We start from the raw sequence: 24,657 nt of genomic DNA on the forward strand, positions 1-24,657 counted from the left end.
AATTATTACAGATTTATCAATTGTTTCTACTGATGTAAAAGGCCTGATAATGGCACAACGTGCCTGACTAACAGGAACTGCTATAATGAAGTTAAATGCTTTAACTTGTTTAATGATTCTAGTAACAATTATTACTTATCTGGGACCACAGAAGAAATTGTAAAATACGCTGTTATCCTTGATATGATTGGAGGTTAAAGGGTGAAACTGCAAATTCAAGGTTGGCATTTGCTTTTTAGAAAAGATTTGTTAACGTTGTTAAATATGCTGAAGTCATATTCATTCTGGCAGAAGATAAAGCAACCAATCAAGTTTTTTTTATTAGAGAATCTCTCAGTGCATTTGACTGTGCTCCTTTATTTAATAACAGCTACAAGGTGTGTGAATGATTACGTCCTCTAAGCAGTTATAAGACTATTTTGCCTTTTACTCTGTAGCCTCAAGAAATTCTCATATCAAAGAAAAATATAGGTGAACAATTGTTCTCACTGTAATTAAGCATGATTTTGACATATGATCAAAAGAGGAAGAAATAATTGAAAAATTACTACATTTAGTAAGTACTGATGTTGCTTTTACTAGGAAAATGTCTTGCTTTCAAATTTGTATGCATGCAACTGTGAAAAGCGGACTAGAAACACTTGTTACAAGAGCGTTAGGAGTATAAATCACTTGCTATTTTTGGTAATCAGAGTAAACCTATAGATTTATTCAAATGACTCTTATCAGTGTGAGAGTAGTCACCACAGACCACCATTACCTGATTTTTTTCCAAGTATCATTCAGCAACATTTCTTGAATGCTTCTGTCATGGACTGCATAACTACTTAGGCTCTGCCCTGCTAGGAGAATGACAGCTATGCTGTAAGGAAAGGCATTTCTGGGGGTTTTCAAATTAGGTTTCTTCCTAAAGTGCAGGTTAAGACTCTAAGAGAGCATGGATGGACACACTGTAAGAGCAGTCTCTTAATTTGCAAGATCATCTCAATTCTGATAAGCAGTATTTATTTACTTTATCTTTCGGTGCCCATGGGGGTATATTTACATGGAACACACAACTTTCAAAATCACCCCTCCTGTAGAATTCTTGTTTGTCTATTCCATGAATAGATAAAATTGTAATACTGGAATTCAATAATTGAATTAAGAAATTCAATAATTGAATTAAGAACATGTTAAGCAGAACAGGATATTCTGTTTAAAGGGCCCAAAATTTTCACAAATCTTCAGTTCCAGAGCTCTATAAGTAGACTTATCAAAGATATTAGACAATCCTTTTTCTAACCATTGGTATTAAGAAATAAACTCCTTAATAGCTTTGCTTCCACTCAAATAGGCTGCTCTAGTTTCAGGTCAGTTAGACAGATGAGTTTTTTGCCTCTGTATACTCATTTCCACATTATGTTTGGATTTATTTATTTATTTGTTTATTTCCAAGAGAACTGAGCAAACAAAACAACTCGGTTTGGTCAAAATCAGAGGACTGCATGATATGTCCGGCTGGAAAGGACCTTCGGACCAACCTCTTGCCTAAAACAGGAGCAGCTCTGAGGTGAGACCAGGCTGCTCAGTGTTTTCCTATCTTGAATACCTCCAATGACAGAGACTGCATAACTTCTCCAGCATAATCCAACCTATGCCTAACCTTTTATGTTTTCAATCTGAGCTCTTTCACCTTACATCCAGTGTTGCTTATTCTCCCTCCTCAAACCTGTGAAGATGACCTCCTCACAGGTACCAACAATATGCTATTTGGTTGCTGCAAAGCTTTATCTTCCCCCTATTCCTCCCCTTGCAAGGCAAGTACTTCAGCTTCCAAACATCTTGGAGGCCTCTGATCATCTTAAGTTTATCAGCACCCTTACCATACTAAGAAAGCACAAAATGGGAGTCAACTGTGTTTGGTCTGAAAAGTGCTCAGAAGAGGAGCACAGTTCCTTCACTTGACATTCTGTACTCCTGTCTCCACACCCCAGGATGCTGCCAGAGCCCACTGCTGGCTGCCTTCCACCTCTGGCCTGCCAGGAGCCCCAAGGCCTGTCCTGCAGCGCACTGCTTCCTGGCCCAGACTGGCTTGCCAGGTGAGGCATTTGGCATTTGTCTGTTTGTCCTTGCTGGACTTCCTGAGACCTCAGTTACCCATTCCATCAGCTTGTTTAAGTCCATCTGCATTGCAAACCTACCCTCAAGCCTATCCACCAGTCCTCCACTTTGGAGCCATCAAGAAACTCATCTCATCTCCTCCAAGTCAGTGAAATAAAAATGACAGTAGCCAGTTTAAAAAATAATAGTAGACTTTTTTTTTTAAAGTCAGGTATTTTTGTCAGTCTTGGATTAAGAAGTTACATCAGGAGATCTGACAGAAAAGATGTATTCACTACGGGGAAGAAAGAACCACCAACAACCAGGGATCAAACTTTCCTTGTGCTCAACTGCAGCCACAAATCTGTCTTTGAAAGCATCACTCTCCAGTTCCTTAGTATAAGGCAGTAGAAAACAAGAAGGTTGTAAGACATAGTAAGAGCACACTTATAATTCATGGACAGATCTTCAAACTGTTACCCTTGTAAAATAGCACAATCTTTCTACAACTTTACATGTGCCTGATAGAACTTCTCCATTGGTACCATGGCTCTTCCACATTTCTGCTTTTCTTTAAAGGTTGATTAAAGAAAAAACAACTTTAGTTTAAAATGCCATACTGACTCCAACTGTACATATTACTTTCAAATGTCATACTGACTCCAACTGTACATACACATATGTTTGCAAGGCTCAGAACACTGAGAAATCTGATATTTAACATAACTCATAAGAACTTCACAGCCTGGAGTGCCTTGTTGGTACAGTTCTGCTTCCTGAACCCAGCTGCTGCAGTTCCAGATTAGGCAAAGAATGTGTTGTTTTATTTTAAATTACAGTGAAAAGTTTCACTGCCCTGTACTTCTTGCACTCAAAAAAAAAACAGAACAAAACAAAACAAAACAAAACCCCCACAACCTTCCCCCCCCCCCCCAAAAAAAAAAAAAAAAACAACAACAAAAAACATTTTTGCCCATAAAGGCTGGAAATTTTACTGTAGAATTAATTTTTGCCTCCAATAAGAAAAACTTTGGTAAGCAATGAAATGGAGCAATAGAATGGAAGCATCTAAACTATTTTAACTGTGACCTACACTGAAATTCTACTTTTAGCAATCAGGATTAAGAAAAACAGAAAACAAAAACTGAGTAACCATGACTATTTTCACAGCTGGCACCTATTTAGGAAAGCCAGGATGGCAGTGTCAAATCTGATCCGCATTATATACTACAGTCAGTATTATCTCATGCTGTTTATTCTTCAAGTCGATGTGGAAAATTTGAGGATACACACATTACATTTCACTCCTTTGTTTTCTTTTTTGGATGTTGCTGACAACTAAGATAAAGCAAATAACTATACTACCATTAATGAAAAGGATACATTCTGTGTTTCCTGTTATGAGATTGGTTGCTATTTTTCACACTAGAAGGAGAAGCATGAGCATGAAGCTATTCCACTCCTACCATTCTCCCTCTGTGTCAGTCCTTATGTATCAGGTTCTTTTAAAATTTCAAACATACTGATTCTCCTCTGTTGAGTTTTAACCCTGTTGTGCAATCATGTGACTCCTTTCCATTGTTTATGGAAATATGAAAAATATGTATATAATATTCGTTCTGTTCAGTGTGACTGATACATTTCAAGGTTGCAATTCACCAAAGAAAATGTCAGACTTAAATTTACAAAACAAATATGCTTCATGTTAGATTTAGAGTAAGAATGAGAAAAGTGGAATTCGTAGCACCTGTGATTTCTTGTTACTGAATCTCACTCAGAAAAGATTGCCAGAAAGCAAGCAGTAAAAATGTGAGAGAGCAGGCATGCAGATAGTGGCAGTGCTTCTGCTGTTTTGTTTTGTTTTGCAATTAGACAAAGAGAAAATGAAGATTTAGTTTAATTAGTTTCAGTAAACTGACTTACTGTATCTGTATTTGTTTGCCATGCATGTAACTTACACAATTTTGGTTACTTGTGTATAAGACTGAATTAGACAAAAAAGGAATTTGAAATGTAATAAATCACACTATCACAATATTGATCACAATATTGTCAATAATGAATAATCATTTACTGAAGAAAAATATACAAAATGCAAACTTATTATGAGAAATTTGCATACATTCACGTTTAGAAGTGTAGAGAGAAATAAAAGCAAATGAGAATTCGAGTATTAATGGAAATTATTCATTCAACTGCCTCATCACTATTTGCTTCATCTTAAACTCTAAATACAGTTGATTTCATCCCAAAAATGGAATTAACATTATAATTATTCAGAAAAAATTCTGTCACAACTAACAGAAAAACAGTCACCTTTCTATGGGTCCATGAAAGAACAAAGGTCTCTTTTGTTCTCATGCAAACCTTCACACAAGGACAGAAAAGGTCTGCTTGTGTGCAATTGAGTACAATTCCATTTTCTTTTACCTAATACTTGCTCATCACATTGAAAAAGAAAAGAATTTTAAAAGTCTGTTTTCCTCTTTAGATTTATCAATGTGTCTCCAAGATGAAAATTCAAGATTTTCCATATACAGCTAATGGTGGTTTCTTGTTTGCTCATCAAATAAAAACTTCTCAAATTTCATATGAATGTGGTTGGCAATTATTTGGCCACAGCTATATTCATGTGAAAACTACTGTTTGATATTCTATATTCTCCTACATAATGACAATATACATGAGAGATTCTGGAACAGGAATTACTAACCTTACCTCTCCTGGACTTGGGAAACACACAATGAACCTACTGCTGTGCATGCTGAAAGGTGATCTCCACTGATCAACCACCCTTTCAATGAGATGCAAATTAAAGCTGGGGCAGGTGTTGCTGGTGTGTTAGAGTTTTTTTGGTTGTTATTTGTTTTTAAATTTTGAAGTGGTTTCTATGATAAATGGTGACATAACTTTGTGTGCACCAGAACTGCGAAGACCAAATAAAAATGTTCTAAACTAGCATCTGCATCCTTCAAGTTATTGCTAAATGACCTCCAAGTACATGTTTGTGAGATGCTTTCATATCAAACAAAAAGTGGTTTACATCACTGCTTCTCCTACGTTCTAGTTCAGCCTTGGAACTCAAAATCTATAAGCACGTATAAGATGTAAGATATTATTCTTCACTCTGTATTTAAACTACATTCTCTCATTTTATAACTTTAAGTATTTAATCAGTAAAATAAAACCTTTTCCCCCCCCCCAGAAAATAGGAGCCTCCAATATTTTAGTTAGATTCCTTTTAAATGTCATTCCTAAAAAAATAAATAAAAAAAAAATAAATAAAAAAATAAATAAATTCCTTCCTATTCCACTGAAAAGTCAGTGAGACTGCTTATCAGGTAAGGGAAACAGAGACTTTGAATTTGGCTGCTCCTTTCACAGGGGAGATTGTCATATGTCATACTTTTATTAAAAGCTCTTTGATGTTTATGCTTGAAGGAAATTCATCTTTGAGGAGGACTTTCTTTGTTCCGGATTTAAAAATCTATCACTGACTGTTCAATATTTTTCAGATGTTCTATTTTGAATATGCTCTCCAGAAACAAGTCTGGGATGCTACCATTATTTTGTCATCATGGCATGAAATCCTTATTAATGTTAAGTGTGAATTGCGGCTGGTTCTGCTATTGGAAACGCGTATTTGTAGCTATACTTTATAGGTATGAAAAAAGTATGGCACTGCCAGTGACTTTGATTTCACAAAGAAAGGTTTCAGTTATTTTCCCAACAAGTTCATGTGTGTATCCTTTGTGAAATCAAATCACTAAAGATGATTAAGTAAACAACAACTCAATAAATGTTACATATAAAACAACCTTTTTTCTCCTTTGTACTCTTCTTAGCATTAAACAGCGCACACATTTAAGCTCAAAGAATTTTAGGATCTTAATATAAGTCATGAACACCTCAGTTCCCCAGCTTTACCATTGACATCCACCAAATCAATCAACCAGCTGGTGTAATCAGATCCTGTTCTGTAGAATGAGAAAGTATGAGAAGAAAGTATGATAAGAAACCTGCATCATAAACAATGTGCAACAACCCAATAATCAGAATCATTAAGATTGGAAAAGACCACTAAAATGATCTAGTCCAACCTTCAACCCATCCCCATGTGCTTGCACGACCTGTGCTTACAAGCATGCCAGAGAGATTCCCAAGTCTATTTGTACTCAAAGAATCCTTTAAAAGTACCAGATCTTTTTCATTTTGATTTTCTCATTAACGTCACTAATTAGGTTGTGATCCCAGTTATTCAGGCTGCTACATACGTGATATTTCATGAGTACTCCTTTCCTGGTTTTGGCATCTAGCTGAAAACCTGACCTAACTCTCTCTCCTCTAGTACAACATGAATCTCTTTTTAAATTTTCTTTTCGGCTTTTAATGATGATGAAACGATTCTCCTAATCCTATCTCTTCATCCTCTGTGCAAATAGATTTATTACAAATGCAAATTAAATCATGAACACAGAGAGAAAAGCACATCTTGTCATCAGTACATGACAAGAGAACTTACTCTGGTCGGAGCCCATCTTTACACTAAATGGCCAACTTCTACAGCAGAATTTCATAAACATGGAATAAAGAGGGTCACTAAAAACTGACTCTAAAAATATGTGCTCATCTATATCAGCTCTACTGCATCCATCTGGGACACAAGAAGATAGCAGTGCTCCCAGGAACCATGGAAGTTCCCACGCCTTACACAGGTGCCGAGACTTGCACCTCAAATATGTAGTTCAGAGTGCAGACTGTAAGCTTCCTTGCACTCTGAAGCTCAGCATCAGAAGGACAACAGCATAACCCATTTTGCCTTATTACATGCAGGTATCAACCTCTGCAAAGATCAGAGTAGCAAGAAAAGCATCAAAGCTATTGTTTCAAGCAAGACTTGGCAGGCAGACTTATGATTTATCTGATGTGGTCCAAATAATTGCTCACACAAAATGACATGGATGAAGATCAACAGGAAGAAGAATTCTATAAAGAAGAAAATAAATTTATTTTGCTGAATATTTACAAAATTACAGGAATTTGCCTTTATTTAATGCACACTTTTGTTGCACCATATTCTAAGATTTTCTTTTGATGTTACTGGTTTAAATAACAGATTTTGTAGCACATTAGGAGAAATCAGTAGCTTCCAAAGATTTATCTGATCTTTTCTATTTCATTGCAAACTTCACAGAAGATAAAAATAAAAGCCAGGTTTTATGATTGACTTGCTGCTGCCTAATTATATGGAAACACTGCTTTTGGATAATAATGATATATTAGCAGCTTGATTGACTAATGAGATTCTACATCTGGAGTAGGAAGAAGTGTGTGTGCATGTGTACATATATATACTGGTTCCAAAATACACATTTTATTTAAGTTAACATTGATTAATAACTAAATTTTCAACAGTTCTTGTAAATAATGATTTGGCTGAAACACTAAATGGAACACAGTACCTTGGCAAGTAGAAGTCTACAGTTCTTCTGGAAACCAAGATAATACTGTCTTGATATACACATGTATTGAAAATGAACAGTATTGACAGTATGAGTTACTTAATCCCCTGAACAAGTTAAATCAGAAAACAGAAATAATAAAGCTATGCAACACACTAATCGAACAAATGATACTGAATAATCAAAGCAACTTGCAAAATGAAGATTGAAAACTGTTTGTTAAACAAGTTGTCCAGTCCATCCAAATGCAAAATCTCTGTCAAAAGAGCTCAGCTCTGTAACAAATATAATTTACAGCAAATGTTCAAACTCCTCAGAAAAATGATTCCAATCTTTCCATTTCTGTGCATCAGTTTGACTTCAGACTTATCTTAGGGATAGCTAGAATTTGCCCCTGTTACTACTAAATGATGAGCATGCTTGCTAGCAGACGAAACCACATATTGCTCTGAGCATCAGATCATTCTATCACTGAAGCCCATGAAGGATTTTGTCCAAACTGCCCATCTATGCGCATGTGAGTTCGGACACTGCAGGGATAAAAAAAGATTCAAATAGGAATTTTTGTTCCGTTGCTATCATGTATTGTGCTTGATGAACTTCAGCCTCCAGTGAGGACAGTAAAGCTTTCTTTTTAAGGCCATCTCAGTCATTTCAAGGTAGAACTCATTAGTTTTGTGTGACCCCACCTTGAAGAGAAGTGCCCTGGCTTTTCTGCTAGACCACAGACATACCAATTTCCTTCACTCTACTGACCTCTTCTGAAATACGGCTGAATTTGTTTGGTGTGACATCTACATAGTTCATCCTACTAATTGAAAGACTAGATGTGGCTTATATCCCTAAAGACTGCCTATAGTCAGCAAGCAGGAACAAACTGCAGTCATTTTTTGATTGGCAACATTTCAAAATTGTGTCCCAGGTGTACCTAGTTCATGTTTTCTATGTGTCATTCATTTCCTTTAAGCTGACGTACTCCTTTAGTTATCCCTGATCAGCTAAGTCAGGTCAAGAGATCCCTGGTTTCATGCAAGCTGCACTTGTGCCTGATGTGTACTTGCCCAAAGGAGCAAATGCACAGGTGAAGCTCCTCCCTTCTACCAAGTCAATCCATATAGCAAGGAAATTATGGAATTGTTGTAAAGTTTAACAAGAAAAGGGGAAAAAAAAAACCAAAAAACCCATGCTGCTTATAAGGGCTGGTCAATTAACATGAACTGTATGGTTTGCAGTCTGGTTCTCTAAAACATGTAGCAAGTGTCATTAACTTCAGCATTTGTTTATGGCTCATCATTAGAAAAAAATAATACAACCAAAGATACTGAAGGAAATATAATTGTTAGGACGAAATTAAGAAAAGAGAGAAGAATGACCTTCCTGAGCCAGGAAGAAACATATTTAAGCTTCAAAATTCCATTGTGAATCTTTGGAGATCTAAAACTCTCCAGGTGCTGGAGAGAACATACATAATTTGGAAACTGTCCCAGTGATGGAAGATGAGGTTGTCATGAGTTGTTCTAGCAGATGAGCTTTTCTTCTTGACACTGAAAAGTGACAAAGCTACTGGCAACCTTGAGCAAGATTTGCATGCTTCTGTAGTTATCTTCACGAAAATGCAGTACAGAGAGGACCCAGAATTTATTATGATATTTTGGAATCAGTTACACCCAAATTTCAGCTGAACAGATAAATGGCTGTTTAAGACAGATGGTAGTGGAGAATTGGCAGGAACCATTACAAGCTGAAGAAGGCATGGGAAATGTTTTTTTTTTTTTCTCTTGTTAAAACACTTCTCTGTAATTAAGCAATATGTGTCTCTTGACATCATTTCAGTACATGGATATGTTGTAAGACCTGAGAAGATAAGACAGGCCCAGAAGTTCTTGGGTTTTAAGTCAGCTACACTTACAACAAGGCTAATAGATATCTTGTCAGAGTAGCAGTTTTTGTCATGTGAATTCCTGGAAATTGGAAATTCACATAAACGTTTTAAAGTAGGAAAAATATTCTTAAATAACTCATTCCATATTACCCAGTTCATCCTTGGCCTTGAGATATTCAGAGAAATTTAATACATTTTTCTGCCAACTAGATAAATTTTGAAAATCACAGATCTTCTCTGGAAGTATACTTTCAATAGCTAATAAGTGCAGCAAAGCGGGGCAGAAATACCCAGTGACTTACACAGAGATCATCTTTGATCATTTGCAGTGACTAACCCTAAGAACACAATGTGAAGATTAATATCCTATTCTGAGTGACCTAGATTCATGCTTCACCACATTTTCCAAAACTTACTCACTGCTGACAGTGAAGCCAGACTGGTGTTGAACATGATTCAGCTGGAAGTACAGTGACAGAAAAAAAAAAAAAACCACAGGCTCATTTCAGAGAGAGGTTTCTAACATCCTTTGTTGACCTTGGTTACATATCCACTGGCCATTGCACTACTGGGACATATAATTCCAGCTTCAAGTATGTCCTAATAAGGACAATCAGCAAAGATGCTAATTGGTGTCAGATGTGATTAGACCACTGTTCTGCAGGAAGACTACTGATTCATTTTCCTCCGCTTCTCTACTGCTGGGAATTCAACAACAGGTGACTCACTGCCCTCACCTAAAGTAAGGCTCAAAGGAATAAGGAAACCTTCAGTTCTATCAAGGCTTTGTTTCCACAAAGAGCCTCATTTCTAAATTGAGATTAGTTTTTATAGTTATCATTTAACACTGACAGAAAATGTGGACATCTTTTATTGTAATTTTATATAGACAATGGATATAAACATTCATTTTTTTTACATACATCAACACAGAATTGTGCGATGCATTTTCATGAAAGCACAGCAGAATGTTGATCCAAACGCTTTGCCTTTTGTAAGTCCAGCAAAAGAAACACTTTTGTTTTGCAGTGACTGATTATGTAATGATTTTCTTATTGAAACCTGTACTTACACGAATAAGACAAATCTCTTCACACACCCAATATTTAGAAGCATACGCCAAGAGCTGTGTGTTACAGAGCCCTGTAGGTGGGTATTTCAATACTTCAGACACATCTCTCATGTTCTCTTCACCTTTACACAATTCTGGCCTTGAGAAATTCTTGGCACAGAGAAATTGCAAGGCTCATCTTACAAAATATGCTCTACAGAATATTCAAAGAAAAATACACACAGCCTTAAGGTTTAAAAACTAAATACAGTAGAGAACAGCTTAAAATTACTCTTGACTTCTCACAGAAGACAAATACAGAGCATAAGTTGAATCCCCTTTTCCAGAAAATAAGGAAAAATACAAAAAGACTCTATGGAATAAAAGCTAAAAAGATTCCACTAAATGACACACAGAAGAAAGGTCTAGTAGTGAGATGGTGACACAAGCAATGTGACAGAGATTGGTTAGGAAAGGAAATGTGGAGGCAAAGGGTAGAAGCACATAGAGAATGTCTTGGGAGTAAGGGATGGTACTTGTAAAATACCTTGGCAAAAAGAAAAAAAGGATGCAAGGAAAAAAAAAAGACAATCTTGTAGAAGATGTATTAATTAATAAATAAATAAATTGGTGTCAAATTAGACCCAATTCACCACATACTTATGTTGTGCAGGGAGTGGGAAACCAACAGCCTATAGTCCCTGCTTTCTCACCAGCCATAACACAATTTTGGTACCAGCGTAGGAAAAAGAATCAGTGCAAAGGTGTTGGAGAGAATCCCTCAGTATTTTGTATTTCGGTGACTTAGAATTCAAGGACAAAATGTAAAGGCTACCATCTGCACTCCCAGCGTATGCAGCTTAAATGCCTACCGGCCACTGGGATGTGCTCAGATCACTGAAAAATAGCCAGTGCAGTGGAAAGGAACTGTGAACCTAATTCTCAAATGAAGAATTAGGTTTGCAAGCCCTTAGGCCTGGTTCCAAAACTTTTATGTCAGCAGAGCTGCACCCACCGGCGTCCATAAGCCTGGAACCAGGCAGCTCCATGCGCCCATATGCTGACTGTGCGAGGAGTCGGGCTGCAGCCTGCTGCTCTGCTCCTGCAGCACTCATGCAGCGTTTTCTGGCAGTTCTACATGACAGGGCTTAAGGGGACTTGCAAGTTTGACAAAAAAAGTTGGTGAAATTGATTGGTATTTAGAGTTTAGTGGTCTCCTATGAGTATTCTTGTGCTTCTCTGACTGATTTTGATGAAGTGCTTTTATTTGTCTTTCTACCAAGAGACTGCAGATGAATTTGCAATAGAGCAACATGGCTCCTGTTTAGCTTTGTCAGGTACCACTTAGCTATGTTATAATTTATTTTCTAGAAAAAAATATTTCTCATGAGAGTTTCAGGCTAACACAGTTATAAAGCACCTGGCTACTGTTCAGCTTCACGTCTGAAAGCAGTCTCATTTCCATGCATAAACATAAAAAGACCAGACTGAGGAGGAATAAGAGACAGAAGTTCCTCCAGGTGCACAGTTCTTTTTTAGAAGGGCATTTTCTTATAGCAAATGCTTCCCTTGCCATGTCTGGCAGAGGCAAGGTTAAAACAGGCCCATGAAGGAACAGAGGCTGCTGTCAGCAGCAGTGGTGCCAGTGCAGCTCTAGGAAGGGATATTCACTTAACAAAGCAGCCCGCCTTTCCACACTGCCGGGTCGGGAGCTGACAGCTCAGAATTTTTGAATGGATTTAGACCTGTGTTCAGTTTTGACATAGTGTGTAATAGAGCAATACCTACCTTAGCTCCTCTTTATTTGATGAGAGCCACTTCTACTCAGAGTGCAATGATTGCAGTGTTTGTTTGGGTGGTTTTGTCCCTATTTTCTCCTGAATTACAGTAATTAGTGAACAGTTTGAAAGCACCAGGCCTAAAGATCATTTCTGCTTTGATCACCACTACTGTTATTCAAGAAGAGGCACAAACATGGTTTTAGGGTGAATGTAAATATCAATTCTGTTTTGCCGCACTTACAGGTTCTGTTCCATTTTCTCCCTTCACTTTCCTCTTTACTTTTCATTTCACTGGAATGCAGAGGAAGGAATGTAGCTCCACACATGTAATTAAGAACAGCTCCCTTGAACATGTCACCAATCATAAAATGTGATTTCTAACATGATTTAGAATTAAATGTATATTTTTGTCCTACAGACACCTTGCATTTTTAGAAAGAGAAATGAAAAAATCAGAAGATCCAATGAAAAAAAGGAACCTGTTCATAGGTACTGCCTGTCCTGCCCATTTAATCAGCTGCGATGTTTCATTAGCAATGACTTAACCAAACCAGACAATGCTTGTTGCAGCATCTAGCCCTACAATCATTACACATTACTACTGTGGGATGTTCTTTTTTTTATGTTGTCCATTGGATACATTGCCAGATTTAAAAGCAACCAATAACTTGCAGGCTCAGAATTAGATCAACGTGCAGCTTCCAGAATGACAATAGGACACTAACAAAGAAAAACACTAAAAATTTGCAAACTTTGGAATAAAGAGGATGAAAAGCAAATTTTAAATTCAAGTTCAAACAATTAACTTTTCCAAGAATGTTACGAGCACTCTCATCCATCTGTACTGAGTAATTACATTCACCCAGAAAGTTTTACCTCCCAGAAAGTTTCAGTAGTATTGACTGAGCAGAGCTAAAATTTTTGCACACAGATAGCACTATACTGTTTATTGTCGCAAAAATGTCACCCTTTATTTAGCATTTGCCCTGGAAAATTATCAGTAAATGCAAATCTGACTAACCAATGCTTTTCCACCTATGAAGTAATGATACATGCCCAGTATGCTCACATGCTCCAAAGCCTTTCTTTTCATATTCTGCTATGGAGGAAGTATGGATTTTTTAAAAAAGCGATGTAATGGAAATTACAGGGAACTGCTGAGCAGTTAATGAGGGACTGATTGTGCTGAACGGGATGAAAGGAGCTGGGTAGAGGAATAATTGTGGTTCCTCACAGCATACTGTGGTGCCGGCCTCTTCTGAGGCAGTGCCAGTGAGAGGGATTCTGATGTGGGATGCTGACGGGGAAGGTAGGAGCGCTGTGTTTGAAATCCTGTTTCCTAACAAATTTCTGTTGAAATCTAACACAGGTCTCTTTTACTCTGTGCAACTGAGTTACTCATCTGTAAAATGTCAAAAATAGCACTTCTTTATCTACAAGAACAAATAGTGAAAAGATTGGAAAGTAGTCAGATATCATCATGTGGAGGACAATGTAACACAGCAACAGGGTAACGCAAGGAAACATTTATATTTTTCCAAGTATATTTGAAACAAACTGGCAAAACGCATTCGACATCTCTGGGATTAAAATCAAAATGGAAAGAGGATATTCAGATATATTTTCCCCTCAGAAAATAGTAGTGATATCATTTTGCTCTGACTCTATAATTCCCATAGCTTATTCTAATGTAGCTGTCGTCTTTGATTTGCGTGTTGAAACATACAGTGCAACTGCACATATTCCTAGAAATAGGCTTATTATTGTAACAACTCAAGGGAATCTTCGGAATTGAGGGAAAACATTTACATTGGAACAAATTACATTTTACTGAAAAACTAATTGTTACACTGAGAGCTGTATACTGTTGTAATTGCATCGTCCTAATTACACACATTGCATTATTTAAAAAGCATGGCATTGTTTATTTGCAATATCCTCTGCTTATTTACAGTTGCATATTTGAACAAGGAGCAAGGAGTTATTCCTACAATGCAGCAGAGAGATTGTTATCTGCACAAAACACAGAATTAATTCAGTAGAGGAAATCTACACTCAAACAGAGCAAGAGAGAAATTCCTCCTGAGGCAAGACATTCTACAATTGTTTTTAAATTTCTGTATAATTAACAAAGCACTTGCCATCTGCAGTGATTGACCTGTCAGATCTGCTCCTCTGAGATAATTTCGGTGACATTTGAAAAAAATTCTATGAATATCAGAAAGTCATATTCAACTCGTAGGGAATGGTACTATCCTGTAAATAGAAATTGCAAACACTCGAGATGGAATTAGTTTATGAAGACTGCTGATTAACACCAGCAGCCCTGATCAGATGAGCTCAGCACAGGTACTAGTGGGATATCCTTTGCTGGCTATCGAAACGATGACCCTGTTTCATCTCACAGTTTTTATTATGTAAATGCCTCTCTGACATATAAAAAGGCATCTCAGAAAATTTGCTTACCTATTTAGACTAATGCACCAAACAATGTTTGCACTGCATGTTAAATGGAATAATAGGGACACTTCATTTTAAACAAAGAAGAGCTGAAGTGTCTGTTGCTTTGTACCTTTACTGCATTTAGTCTGACCTAATGAGCGTCTCAAGTTGACATAAGGCTACCAATCAGCACTGATCCCTTTTTTACCCCAGTTGTGTGAATATCTGAATTTGTTTCAAGACACCAGAAAATCCAGCCTGGTACTCTTGTACTTACTGAGTAAACAATCCCAGCTTTTGTTTATTGTTTTTAATTAAATCTATTAATCCCAAGCAGCACAATCAGTGGATTAGCTCCATCTTTCTATTACTCTTTCTTTTCCATGTTACATTAAGTATTTATAGGTGCTGCAAAAGCACTTCTCCATTAACAGCCCACAATATTTCTTTCCTCACCAGCCTGAATTTCTGGAAAATATTTAGAGAAATGCAAAATACAGTTTTATCCTAACTAATACACACTTCTCTCCCATCAGGTTTTCTAAGTGATCTTTTCAAAAGTAGCACAGAAAAAGAGCTGGATGTTGCGTGGCATTAGAGATGAATGCATCTTCAGTTCTCAGGAACAACTATTGAAGTTTCAGATTGGTAACGATCACAGTCGAAATGATATTTTAATCTTAGTACACAGTAGGGAATAGACAGTTACTGCACAGTTCACTAGAATTTTACCCCCCTTGACACATGAAAGAGCGAGTAGTCTGACTTTTCATCTTATTTCAGAAGAGATCCCCTTCTGGAGGTGGTCTAGTCAAGTCCAGCCAGTGCTCCTAATACAGAAACTTTCAGTTCTACAGTAAACGCGACTGATCTTCTACCTTTGATTTAAGTTCATTGCCACAAAATCAAGATGAATGTGTTAAAGCATACAGTTAAAAAACAGCGTAAAGGAGCAGAACTCCTACAGTAAAAGTTGTTTGTAAATTTTTGATCAATAACTCCTTACAATACAAATTGTAAAAGGGCTATCAAACTTCTCTAAAGTATCTTTGACTATAAATAGAAAATTTAATCTTTTCTTCTTCATTTCAGAAATTTTTGAAGCTTTTTTTTTTCAATCCGTATTGCTGGATGCACCTTGCTATTTCCTCTTGATGCAGTGATAAGGAAGAGAGAGAAAAGGCTATTTTTCTGCCTTTGCTATGTTCATTGTTCTTTGAATATGTGTGGTTTGGGTGGGTGGTATATTCTTTACAATTGAATAGCAAAAGTTAAAGGGGAAGTACGAAGTGCAATTTCTTGTTGTTTGCAGGTAATGGATAACAAAGGACAAAAGAATAAACTCATATAGTCTTTCAACAAACAAAAAGAAGCGGCCTTCCTTTGTTCTCAAATAAATTTAAAAAAAAAAAAAAGATACAAAGAGATTCTGTAGGTAGTTGTCCTGTTACCTACTGTCAGAGACAGCTTTGGAAATCAAAATTCGTTAGTTTGAAGAGATCCTCAAGAAAGCTGGCAAGTTCATTAAGACTGGCACTAACCATGGAGATATCCCTTGAGAAAAACAGCTAAATATATGGTGAAATCAAGGACACAAGGTGCACCACACCCTCAAAAAGAGAGGGAAAATGTGAGTGAACCCCACTGCAATGCTCATCAAATCAGTAAGAGGACCTAAAAAAAAAGGAGCCACTTTTACAAGTTATTAGCCTCACACTGCCTAATTGTACCACCCCTACACAGACAACTTGAATCAGCTGAATTGCACAACTAAGGAACTGGTACTTTACGGGGACCATCAAACATTCAGAGCCCTGCTATAGTCTGTCCCCAAGAAAAAATGTCGTAGCTGCTCTCAGTTCCCAAAGAAAGGGACAGCTTAAAATATTTCACAGTGTTGGGGGTTTTTTAAATGAAAATAGAGGAATCAGAAAAGGAACCTCTCTGTCTTAGGACAGCCTCAACCAGCTGTGACTTCTGAACAAGGACAGCGAACAATTAAAAAACTTACCTTGGCAAGCACTTTACAGATATGCTGTGCGTATAGATAAATCTATTTTATATCATGCCATGAGTGTTAATCTTATCACAGAACATAGTGATTGCAGCTTACATTGAATTACTACTTTTTATAATTCATCGTAGTGAAGTATTACCGTGTGATATCTACAAGCTAGTGAGCACTTCATTATTCTTAAGCAGAAAAATTGGAGGAAATCACTTAAATTGAACTAAATGTTGAGCTCTATCTCATTCTGTGTTAGAGAACAAAACCAAAAATTAAAATAAATAGCAAGAAACAAAACAAGCTGCAATAAACTAGGACTTCCTAGAACACAGCTGGTTTAGTAACCAGCCTTAGATGTGCCTAATGGTATGGATATTAAAAGCAATTTGGAATGTTTATTTCTAGGATATCACAGTCGATATAGCACACAGAACAAACCACACAAAGCCATGCACTATACTACTTCCAAAAGGCACGTTTTCTATTTGAGAGGTGCACACATATACATACAAATGATATACATCTGTATACACACTGACAAGCTATTAAAATTGGCAATGATTTATGTATGCTTTTAAGACAACAATGCCAATACTTCTGGTTTTAGCATAGCAAGGACAACAGTAAAACACTGCTTGAGATGGTGCACATTATTTGAATTTTTAGGACTTACCCTCTGAAGGAAAATGAATTGCTTTCCAAGGGACCATACAGATTTTTCATTTGTGCTCAGACAGAGAAATACCCAACATGATGACACATTTTTAATTCTCTGTTTTAAAAGCTTTTGGTGTCACCTTGGAGAGTCCCAGAGTGTACTTACTAAAGTCAGCTTAAGAAGAAGGTGTGACAGCTGTGGTTTTTCACATGAAAACACCTCTCACTGTAGGCACAATAACATTTTATTTATCCTATTTTGATGAATATGTGCTGACATTTAAAAGACCAGAGAGGCAGAAAAAAAACCTAACCACTATTTTATGGGAGGAAAAGAAAGTCTTTCTGTGTTTTGTTTTGGTTTTGCTTTTTCTTGAAAATTCTCACATATCTTTACTGTTATAAATGTTTACAGATTCTTGGCAGACCTGAGCACAGCTAAAAGAAAAATTCACGTATAATTCTGTGGTTAAAAAGCTAACCAACTTATATTTATGACTTTTTAAAGAGATACAGATAAATACATTTTCTTTCTGTGCTCCCATAAAAAAAGGAATTTTAAACTCCTGAATATCAGCACTTCATCTTGATCTTTCTGAATTTACACATGCTGTGGTAACTTAGAGAGGTTGCTTTATAACATGCAAATAATAATGTACTGACATTTACTGTTGGATAGCTGCTCAATGACCTATATGAAATGAGTTGTTTGTCTTGCTGCTAATGAATCAATATTTCATATCGCAGAACACACGACCTCAATCGACTCTGTGGATGACAATACCAGTTAAAGAGATTAAAGTTTGCCTAATTGTGGAAAAATGCCTAGTGGCCTCCCACACATCCAAACTGGAGTACATGGGAGGGATATATGAACTTACAGTGTTAATGTTAACACCAGTAACTATTCAACATGGAACTTCTCCACTGAAGCACATGAATATGGAGTAATTTCTTAAAAGCTTTTATGGAAATTCATTCTGTAAGCACAAAGTGATTGAGAGAATCTACAGCCCAAAAGTCACTATGACATTTTATTTTGCCTAGTTCCTAGAGCATAATACACAAATATCACTTACATTCAGCATTAATCTAACAAGAAGAAGATTAAAATGGTTCTAAATATGAAAAAAGTTATTGTTTGGCTAAAACAATTTTTAACTCAACTCATCAAGGAAACATGTACTTCCAGATTGCATTTTCTTCCTGAAATTGTACACTTGACTCTACCAAAGACAGTTAAGAAAGTTTGGAGAAGTGCTGCAGTAAGGACTCTTGACTACAATTAGCTTCATGGATGACACAGTTCAAAGCTCTTCTCCCAAGTGTGACTAGGAGTGTAATATCCCACAGAAAAAAAAATAAAAAGGCTCAGCCTAAAGGTATGTTTTAGTGCACTGTTTTCAGACTATCTAGAAAGCACTACAGTGTAAATATTATACAGCTTTTAAAAGAAACAAACAAACTAACTAACTAAAATACAATGCTAGGGTATTTAGACCTAAATAGTGGTAGAACCAACCTGTTCCCTTGAACTGTGCTAAAACTATCAATCCATATCCACCAAGGCAGAAGCAGAGAGAGCTGAAGCCCTTCAAGGCATTCAGGGTGAGGGCAGAGGTACAGAGAGCCGTTTGAAGTGCAGCAGGAGGCTGGAACTGTCCTGGGGTGACTATGAGATCAAAGAATTGTTCCTTTCTCAAGTAGATACTATGCAAATTAATAAGACATTATCAATTATGTTTGATTGTGCTTATCAAAATATTATTCACAAACAGAAGAGCTGAAAACGTTGCTTTAAACTAAATATGAAGTCCCGATAAAATCACATAGCTTTAGAAACTATGCTGTTTTAATCCCAGTATTGTATTCTGGCATATATTTTCTACACTTCAGTCACCACTCAGCTCTAGTCTATGGAAATTCTGTTTAGCTTCAGACACTAAAAATTCAAATGCACAGTAATCCTAGCATGAATCATGGCTTGGAAACAGCTCACCTAGAAGCACATGCCAACATCAGTGTAGTATGCAGAAGTAGATGGGTCCAAACCATCATAATATGCTGCAAAGGCATACTATATAGTATGCAGAGAGCAACACACAGGCTTAGCACTATACAAGAAGTTTCAGTCTTACAGAACTCATTTTCCTGCTTCATTTAAAAGCTAGGGAACTGGAAAGACATTAGCAACAAAGGCATGAAGCAGGCAATCTCTTCTAGAGATTTCATAGTGAATCTTTCCTTTATTATCTGAATTGTTTCCAAATCTGAATGAACAAGAAAATATCCTCAGCTTCTACTCCTAAACCTCCCTCCCTGGCTCTGCTCAGAAAACATACCTGATTGAAAGAGAATGTCACTTACATAAATGTATATTTGCTGCAACCATTGCCTAAGTAGACCTTGACTTGGATCGCTTTCTCATGAACCGTAAGCAGAAGTGGGATTTATTAAAAGAATTATTTTAAACTGAATGCCAGAAAACATATCAGAGGAAAATGGCATTCCTCTGTATCTTTGCAGATAATATACTTCTGACAGCGATAGAGAAATTGGGGAAGCATCCTTTTTTTCCCATTACTCTCTTATTCTTCCCTCCAAAACGAATTCAGTAAGTAACTCACCTTGCCTTTTTTTTTTTTCTATCTTTTAATTTCCTGTCTCATTTGTCTCTGAAAATCTTCATATAGTAGAAGCTGAGAGAAGTTCCCGTTATGAATCTATACTTAAAGGGGAACTTGGTATATTTTAAAAGGGTGAGTCTAAAAATGATTTGAAAAATGACAGAATCCCGTCATACTCCTACTCTGAAGCCCAAAGAACAAATCTATTTAATGTTAAATCACTACTTCCATTCCCTAAAATTCAGCCAATTTATTATTTTCACCACACCACTCCCTTTCATTTGATCTGTAATTGAGAACGTACCTTTGTAGAAGCAGTCATCCCTTACTTTTCACTCCCTCTGCTCCACACTGCAACCTCTAGCCTTTTGATTAGCTACACAATTAATAAAATTAGTACAAAACCTTCCTCTCTCCATTCTTCCCCTGTGTTCCTGACACACGTGGTGTTTTGAAGATAATTAATACGTGTGTTTACCATGGAAACCTCTGAACTTTAATCTGTACTTTCCCCCTCCCATCTGTTACAAAATATGATTTTCTAGATGGAGTGTTACAATGCCATCATATATAACAGAATTGTATCTTTTAACTTGGAGAATTCTATATTCAGAAAAAAGGGAATAAGAGATAGAGAAATTCCTGGAATGTTATTTCACTTTGTTTTTAATTATACGAATTCAAAACTCACCACCATGTATGAGAACGGTACATCGCAGACAGAAGAAACAAAAACCATGGTGGAACACTGCATCACTCATCTTGATGAGGTAGTTACTAACTAAAGGACATTTTTTTAATCAGAATTGATAAAACAGAAACTTCACTGGCTTGGGAAGAACAAAGAGAACATGCTTTTAAATGCACATGTGTCCTGTACTCTTGTACAGGCCTTACGAATTTATTCTCCAAAACTTCTCTCATATGAAAGAATTTCAATGAGTGGAATTGGAGGCCAAGAGATTAATATAATGGCAAATTTCAGAATGGCTCTAGTTCTTGGAAGAAGAGACAGAAGCGAGAGCCAACATAAATGCTGGCTCTAGGAGTCTTTACAGTCAGGTGCAAGAATAGCAAACTCACACTCCTTACTGTAAATTAAGTTGAATCTGATCAATCTTTCTCGTCTCCCAGCTGAGCAACGCTAAATACTATTTCAGACAGCTGGTGAGCTTGTGGATACAGGAGTAAGTTACCTAGTGAGAGGGAGAGGTGAAAGAAGTCATAATGAGACACCATTTGTGAGCATAAGTATTGGGGCATGGGGACCTGGGTCTGGCAGCAGCTGTAAAAGACTGGCAGCTGCATTCATGAAAAATGTCTAAAAGTTTGGTTTGGATACCTCATCTGCAAATAAGCCAACTCTGGATTAAAAGACACCCACGACACCCAGTTCTACTAGTAGTAGTTTCTCTTTCATACCGAAGTAATGCTCTGTGAATTTCTGTCTACCCATTTGAGTGAAAAAGTCTGTTTTTTGTTTGTTTGTTTTACAAATTAGTCATAATTTCAGACTATGTTTTGTAGATGGTTTACATCATCTCGTGACATTTTATGTTAGATTTGCTCTGCATTTTTTCTCCTTTGCCTTTCTGAGAGGTCTGTAAAATGGTTGCTGACTCCATGTTGATCTCTTTTTCTCTGTGTCTTCACCATATACTTAACTCAGTGAGTAGTCTGTGAAGTTTACTGAAGTGGATACCATCAAATCTGACAGCATGAGAAAAACCCTGTCTTGTATAAGCAAACAATGGTACTGGTACATGGATGGCCTAGAGGACAAAAGAGCATGACTACTGCAATTCTGATATTTACAGCTTTGTATTACAGCTTTTATTTCTTGTTCCTTCTCGAGGCTGAATGGAGTTGGGTTATCCCCAGACTCCTTTAGGTATTTCTTTCAGCATATACATCAATATGTGGTCCCTCCGTGGCCTCCATTACTTTAATACCCCAGCACCTTACAATCTTTCACTATCACTCTCACCGTACCTCAAATACAGGCAGCTTCTGTGATTTCAATTTACTAAGAATCAAAGTGCATAGAGATTTGTAGTGTCCAGATTGAAATCCAGATTTCTCCCTTTCTTCCATTTATTGTGCCAGGGATCATCCTTCAGCTCCTCAAAAAGAGATTCAGGGCAATCTGAGTACTGAGCAAGTCACCCAAAGTCAGATTTGAAAAAGTGAGATTGGCTTGGACAATACCTAGGTAAGCCTATGCTTTTGTTCTGAATGCCACAACACTGTGTATTCAGAAAGAGCCACTACAAAACCCAGCACGGAAGAGAGATGCTTGCACTCTGAAGCTGAGCAGCGATCTTTCTTCCCTTAAGAGAGTTAAAGAACAGCCTAGAGGCTTCTGTCCTTTTTTTTTTTTTTATGCAAGAAGTCAACCACAATACAGGAAATCCTAGTGCACTTCCTTGCCATGCCTGAAGGAATTCAAAATTCAAATTTCTCTCCTCGTAGAAGAGTGCCACAACCACCACAATACAGCAGCATTGGGGCGGCACCATGTATTTCCTCAACCTTGGAAGAGCTGTGAAGAAGAATTTCAGGGTCAGTGTTGGGGACAGAGCGAAGGAACGTGATTTCTGTCTAAGGGAGTAACAGCATTACCTAGCCTCCACCCGAATTTACCATGCTAGTATAAGTCTGGACTGCAGCTTTTTTCTGCAGCAGAGCTGTCTCAAAAAACATAGGAATGCAGAATCCTGATTTAGGAGATCTCCAAAACAAATTCAGTATACATGTACAGCTGGGAATTCTATGTGAAGAACAAAGCCAGAAATAATATTGGTAGGTTTTTTCATTCTAAGTCAGAAAATTTAATTTATTTAGAACAATAAAACATAACCCTCCTTTGTATTCATAATAAAATGCCAGCTTTTTTTTTTTTTTTTTAAAACCTACTGCTGAAGGAGAAACTGCTATGACAAACTTTTGGTAGCTTTTATCTTTTCTATTATATTCTATTGACTGTTAATAAATCACCATCTGTCAGTTTTTGCAGGAGTAACTGAAACTCTGCTTGCATTAAACTTGAAAATAATTCCTTCCTTTTTTACAATCTTCAAGACAACAGAAATTTTAAAATAATGAGTACTACCTGCACTATTTCAATGGTGTTTCTCTTCAAGAAGCAATATTAAGATTTATGTGATATAGTCAGCTTTGGGATTGATAATTAATTGTCACTTGATTACACACTTTAATAATACTTATTTTAAAGTTGCAACAACTCTACCCTAGAAAATGACCCTGAATCACTTTAATTTATAAATTCACTTAATTAAAATACTTAATCCTGAAAAGAGCTTTCAGGCTGTTCAAATAAAGGTAAACAAATCTTCCAATTAAATCAAGACTTTTTTCTTTTGATATATGTAATTAATTTTCACTCGACTCAATGAATAAAGCTCATGTAAGGTTGTTCATGTGACAACAGAAAATGGCTTGCTGTCAGCTTAATCTTCTTTAACACTGTAAAGCATTTTTAGTTATGCTGACAGGCCTGCTGAAAACCCTTTGCTGGAAAGCAATAAATATTAGCCTTTTTCCCACTGGCACTGAAGGCAAAACATTTATTTGTAAATGACAATCATTAATCAGCATTTTTGTACAAGTTATCACAAAACCTCCCAGGCTAAAGAAAACCTGATGGAAATGAAACTTGGTTGCCATCATATTTAGCTTAAACACACTTTGTCCATAGATAATTGAAATCTCCATTGTCCCGTTTCCCTGAATGCTGGTAGAGGTGCTCTGGGCACAAAGGACTGTGCTATTTATCCCTCAACACGTTAGAAGGGAAAGTTCTGTGACAAACCCTAGGACTTAATTATGGAGCTCGAAGCACTGCCAAGATTTTCACACGCTTAACTTTACTACTGCAATTAGCTCCATTGAAATCAATGGCAGGAAAATTAACCAAATGTATGAGATGTCAGTATCATGATGAAAGCTGTCACCCGTAAAGACACGTGAGCATCTTTACAAGTGCGAGATCGACTATTAAATGCAGTACATTCACTCATCTGTGTAGCATTGCTTGCATGCATTCCACTGCAGAAAGAGAAGCCTATATTTTGAAAGGATGGCTTTACTGAACATAATTTTCAATTGTTCAGCAAAATTAATCTGCAGATCAAATTACAGCATATGCCTGCACCTTCCCATTAAATTTGGGGCATTTTAGCCTGAATCTTGAAAACTCTGCTGCAGAAAGATGCCCCCACCCTTCTCATCTCTATTTGAAAATAACAAGAATGACAAAAGGCCATGTTTTTTTCAGTCTAACATGCACATTCAGACTTTGAGCTGACCCAACTCTGGTTGTTTCTCTCCATCAGCTGTATTTGAGTATGAAAACGATTCCAAAATTTGGGCTCTGTGCTTAAATCCTAAGCCTCACTCTCTCAGTCCTATCTCAGCCCTGAAAAGTTCAAGTTAATTAACGACAGATCTAAGAAACTGCTGCCGTCAAGATGATAATTAGATGGAACTAAGTATGAAAAACAGAGCCCTTAACTGATGAAGGAAGGTAGTCACCTATCACTCCTCATAAGTTGTTTATAGTACAGCCATTCCTAGTTGGTTACCATTATGTTTAATAAAACTGCAATTCATGACCAGAAACCAGCATCAAATCCCTATATGAGC

General features: G+C 36.9%; 1 protein-coding gene across 1 annotated transcript in view; it reads right to left on the reverse strand.

Moving 5' to 3' along the window:
* Positions 1-17,512, reverse strand: part of TENM2 (teneurin transmembrane protein 2) — a 1,471,143-nt gene extending 1,453,631 nt beyond the window's left edge. Inside the window, exon 1 of the mRNA XM_085236695.1 lies at positions 17,382-17,512. The gene's annotated coding sequence lies outside the window, so the exon portion shown is untranslated. The remainder of the gene's footprint in view (positions 1-17,381) is intronic.
* Between the last annotated feature and the right edge of the window lie 7,145 nt (positions 17,513-24,657).

This window comes from Meleagris gallopavo, chromosome 15 (assembly GCF_905368555.1).
Source record: "Meleagris gallopavo chromosome 15, MGAL_WU_HG_1.1, whole genome shotgun sequence".
In the NCBI taxonomy this organism is placed as follows: Eukaryota; Metazoa; Chordata; class Aves; order Galliformes; family Phasianidae; genus Meleagris; species Meleagris gallopavo.